Genomic DNA, 6,000 nt, shown 5'->3' with positions numbered 1-6,000 from the left:
GAAAAAGATATATGGAATACAAAAATTGCAAGTTGCAATGCTCGAACTCAAGACCTGTGTGGTTGTGCCCTTGCTCATTGGGCCTTATTGGGCTTGGCCTCAATCCCTCCGACCACTATGCTACAAGTTTGTATTGTTAAGTTATAACAAAAAATAATCCTTATACCTTATTTTCGTGCCATATTTTTAAATTTTTTTTAATTTTTTTTTAATTTTTTTTTTGCTAGGTCACGTAACCCAACAGGACCAAGGCTGGGTCCACCACTGCATAAGTACGAGTAAAAAATATAGTCATATAAAATCTTATTTAAATTATCTCAATAAAAAAATATCTACCAAATAGAGCAAGTTGTTGGCATTTTTTTTTAAAATGAAACATAAGTTTGTGTAATTAAGCGGTGATGAAATCTATTTTTTTTGTTCATATATATATATATATATATATATATATATATATATATATATATATATATATATATATATATATATATTTTGTTGGCATTTTTTTGTTTTAGATGGTTAAATAAAATAATTCTAAAAAGTTGTGGTAAAATAAAAAGGGGGGTTTTTTGTAAGGGTGATAAAATATAAATTATCCGGTTTAAAATAAATAAATTATTGTAAATACTAATTAAAAATCTTTATGTATAAGATGAAAATCTACCTAGAAACAAGAGTACTTATCCTCTGATTCATGATTCAAGCTATATCAAGCTACCATTCAATCAAATCTTAATCTTTTCTAGTCTTAGAGGGCTTTAATGCCTATAAGCCTGGAAAATGAATGGCGCATACACTAGTAAAAAAGCAATTCTCCACCGGTTCAAAACCCCCCTATGCCACCGGTTTTGAACCGGTGGTCATTTGGGGGGTGGCAATACTCAGTTTAAAAAGCCACCGGTTCATTGCCACCGGTTAACCGGTGGCAAAAACTATTCCCGCTTTATTTTTTTTTTTTGTATTACATATAAATGCCACCGGTTAACTGGTGGCAATGTACATTTATTAATTTTTTTTTTTGCCTTTTTCAAAAAGAAATATCATAGAATTATAACATCAAAATAAAAATCAAACAATATCAATAACTATAACCGAAAATTTACAATATATAATCCAAAAAATTTACAGTATAGATCGATAAAATCGATCAATTATTTCCTCCAAAAAAAAAATAAAAAAATCGATCAATTACAACATAAAAATAAAAAAAAAATTACAATATTAATCAAAAAAAAAATTACAATCTAAATCAATATTCTTCGACTTGATTCTTCGATTTAAGATCTAATTCAATATACCTGCACCAATTAAAAAAAAAAATATCGATCTGCATGTAGCCTTAAATCGAATAAAATCAGTTAAAAAAACCTAGAATAAGAAAAACAAAATCCCAGAAAAAAAAACCAAATTTATGTTCAAGAACTCGCAACAGAAACCCAGAATTTAAAATCACCCCCAGAAAATTCCAAAATAGATTAAAATAAAAATCGATTTAAGGCAAAAAAATCAAAATAAATCACCCCCAGAAATAAAAACAAAAACCCAGAAAAAAAAAACCAAATTTATGTTCAAGAACTCGGAACAGAAACCCAGAATTTAAATCGAATTCAAATTGATTAAAACCAAAAAAAATCGAATTAAAATCGATCAAAATCACCCCCAGAAAATTCCTAAATAGATTAAAATAAAAAAAAATAGAATTAAAATTTCAAAATCACCCCAGAAAATTCCAAAATCAATTAAACCCATCAATTCTGAACAATATTACAACAATCAAACCCAAAAAAATCAAGACATTAAACAAAAATATTGAAACCCATAAACCCTAACCTCGAATAATTAAACCCAGAAACATTGCATGCACTAAGAGAGGGTGTTGTTGTTGATGTCGGAGTTGGTGGCGGCGGTGGTTAGTGGTGGTGGTGGTGGTGAGACGAGATGAGACGAGGGAGAGAAGAGAGAAGGAGAGACGAGAGAGAAGGAGAGACGAGGAAGAGGAGAGATAAGAGGACGGCGGTGGTGATGGTGGTGGTGGTGAGACAAGAGAGCAGGAAGATCGAAAGAGGGGAGAGCAGGAAGATCGAGAGAGGGGAGAGCAGAGAGCAGGAGAGAGAAGGAGTGAGGAGGAGGGAGGCTGGTGAGTGCGTGAATGATGGTAGCTGGGTAGGGTTAGGGTTTATATATGGTTTTTTTTTTTATAATAAAATGCCACTGGTTCAAACCGGTGGGAATAATGGTTTTCCCACCGGTTTGGTTTAAACCGGTGGCAAAAACCACTCCTCAAAATCCCGCCTATTTTTCTCCATATTTTCCCCACCGATTTTTTAAAACCGGTGGCCTTGGGGCGGTACCAATCTTCTTTTTTCACCTAGTGATAAGACAAATGAGATAAATTAAAGAAGACATGGAATAATGTGGGATAAAAAGTCAGTCGATCAACAAATTAAAAATGAAGATAATAAGATAAGGGTAGGAACCAACAACATGTACAACAACAACAAAGTCATACTCCCAAAATTATTTGGGGTTAGCCAACAGAAATTGTCCTAAGGAATGGACTTTAAAAAAATTGAGCATAAATAGCAACAATATTGCTTGACTAAATATAAGTTGAGAGAGTTTAAAAGCAGTATTATACTCCATAGAAAAAAGAAAGGAAAATCATACGAATAAAAACACATAAATGTTTAAGTAAGCGTTAACAAAGCAAATCAGTTCGTTGTTGAATGGTAATTTAACAAAAAATGAATAGTTGAAAACAACAGATCGATCTTTTAATAAATTGCATCACCAGGTTGTATATAGTAAGCTAGTGAAAGAAGTTGTATCAGATGATATCGGCTTGCCAATATGGGCCTTATGAATGGGTCGAGTCTTCGCACTTGGACATGTTGATCAATTACCGGCCAAATTAAAATACCCATATTGGCCTACACCACCATCCACGTGGAGACTTGTTGTAGGCCATGTGGACATTTGTCGTTCAATTAAAACACTAACGTGACGTGGGCCTACAAGTGGCACTTGCTTGAGGATTTCTATAAATACCTTAACATATGGTACAATATTATTAAACTCTATGTGATTTATTAACCATTTTAAACCAGTATTGACCTTATTAACGGAGTGGTTATCCTTGGAAAAAAAAACCCCAAGGAGAACTAAGCTACGTCAACTTTCAGGTATCTAGTTAGACGATAAATCTTTGACCCAGATACAAGTTAACTGTATACACAGGGAACAAAAGTTTGTTGTTCCTCTATATATATAAGTTACAATACTCCCTCAATTTTTATATACTTGCTTCATTTTCTTGATCACCTATGCTGATGCTAAACTTTAATCAATAATATCTTTGATTATCAATAAGCATAAATTCTAACAATTGAAAATTAATATTCTATTCATTGACACGATTCCAATAAGTACCCACATAGAAATCATTCATAGTAGTCAAAGTAGGACAAATAAATAGTACTCCCTCCGTGTTTTTTTAAGTGTTACTGTAACACCCCCAAATCTCTCTCTACGGAAATACCAATATAATACGTATAATTATACCGTAGAAATAGAATTGGGCGTATTACCGCCGCGTGATTACGCAAGACTACTCAAAATACTTAACTCAACAACAAAACTTGCAGCGGAAACTCAACTTTCTTTTATTAATACTTATAAAAATAGTAACATTGTTATGAGTACTCAAAATAAAGACAAGACTAACATTCCTAAACTAGGTGAAGCAAATCCCGGGACTCCCATATGCTCATTCGTTCATGACTCCACCTGAAAATAGTTAACACTGCTTACCATTACGGTAAACAGAGCAAACCAAAACAAATAAGAAATATGGATTAGTAAATTATGCTAAGTACGATAAGTGCAAGATAGTGTAAACTCAATTTATTTGCAAACATGATTTTAAAACAATTTCCAATAATGAAAATTTCACATGAATAATCCAACCTTTGCCTTATTCTCCTTAAATAATACAACCTTTCAAATGACCCTGAATAATCCTAAGTTTATTACTTATTTTCTCATATCGAGCCTATTTGACCAGTTACCTGAACTTCAGGTAACTTTTTTTCTTCCTTATTTTTTCCCCTCCTTTCTTCTTCCTTCTTCCTCTTCAACTCTATTTCAGAATTTCACCCACCATCACTACCACCTGTTTACCTGATGAACTTTTAGCCTCCACCACCTCTGTCATCACTTACCTCATCCCACCCAAACCCAGACCTGCAGCCCTTCCCCTAATCCTACCTAGGCTCATAATCGCCCAATCCCACTTAGCCGAAACCACCAACCCCACCCTACCCATATACCGAAACAACCAACCAAATAGGCTCACCTCCCTAAACCTTCCTGCCACTCTTTCCCCTCCCTTATCAAACTCCATTTATTACCTCTCCGTGACCCCATCAAATCTTATTTGATTTCCTTTTCTCATCTCTTTCACTTAATTGAATATGGAGCTTAATTTGGGGCATATATCTTCAATTATGGGGTTGTAATAAGCAGGGGTTGGAGTTGTTTTCTTGTTGGTTGTCGTGGGTAGGTGTGAATGGGCTTCTCGGCGCGCCGAGGTGGGTGGTTGATGTTGCAGATGTTAGTTGCTTAAGGTGTTGTTTGTGGCACTGTTGTAGGTTGTGGGTTGATGTTGTGGGTGTTGATTGTGGTTGTGTTGTGGTTTGTAGGTGGTGGTGTTGGTGGCTGACAATGGAGGAAAAGAGAGGAGAAAGAGAGTTTTTTTTTTAAAAAAAATTTCAGAATTAACAATAATGTTTTTAAGTTAAAATTTTTTTTAAAAATTGACCAATTAAAAAATGCCACGTGGATGGTAACCGGTTGTAAAGGGTAGGGTGACCTGCGGTTGCTGAGAGAAAATACTTTTATTAAAATAAATACCTTCAAACATAATTTATTTCAAAATCATAATTCAAATCAATTTAATCCAATCAACAATCAAATCATGTAAAACATGTTATTCAAACCAATCACTTTCAAAGGTATCTAGACACCTAAATGTACCTTGATCCTTGCTAGAAAAACCACACTAAAAGAATCTCAAGAACCTTGATTTCGAATATCAATCAACACTTCGTACTTTCAAAATTCAATCACGAATACACCTTGCAAATAACATAACCATAAGGTTATCACAACATAAACTCAAATCTAATGTCCATGGACTATATAACTCTTTTAAAATAATACTCTAATGTAAAATTATAGCTTTGAAATAGGTATTTGTATTTTAGAAAACTAACCATGAAAAAGATAAAGGAATAGGTTTAAAGAGAATTAAATTTTCGTTGGAAAGAACAGGCAGAACTTGCAAAGGTCATAACTCCTTCAATATAACTCGGAATTGGGTGATTCTTAAGCCTAACCACAATGATTTTTTTAGAGAAACAATCTTCTGTGAAACGTCAATACCCCAAAAACTGACCAAAAGTGCCTGAAAATTGGCTTCAAAAATAAACGGGATGATTTGTGTAAAAAGAGGAGAAGAAAAATAGAGAATTGGTGTGAAGAATGTAAGGGGTATGGAGGGGAATTTATAGGCTATCTCATGCAAGAATTATGACAAGAGAATGTGGGAAGAATTATGGCAAGTAGGGTTTATGTGATTACTTTATGGGAGAAGTGAGTAAAAGAATTAAGGAAAGTTTGGATATTAAGGTGATTGTGTATACGTGAATATGGAAGGTATGTATGTCATGAAAAATAATGAGGAAATTAGATTTACTTGGGGAATAATTAAGAAGAATGATTGGCAAGAAAATATGATGATTTGATATTAAAAAGATGGAGAATTAGAATTAAGGAAAATAAGAGATTTTGGGAGATAATTAAAAATATAATTTTATCAATTAAATTCCCCCAAAATAATTCAATAGGGCCGAAAATATTGAGCTTACCATAGCTTAAATTTTCGGACTCCTATAAATATATTTAGGAAGATTTTGCTCGGTTTTTAAGGTATAAAATAAT

Source organism: Chenopodium quinoa, unplaced genomic scaffold (assembly GCF_001683475.1).
Source record: "Chenopodium quinoa cultivar QQ74 unplaced genomic scaffold, ASM168347v1, whole genome shotgun sequence".
Taxonomy (NCBI): Eukaryota; Viridiplantae; Streptophyta; class Magnoliopsida; order Caryophyllales; family Amaranthaceae; genus Chenopodium; species Chenopodium quinoa.
This window is presented reverse-complemented; position numbering follows the sequence as displayed.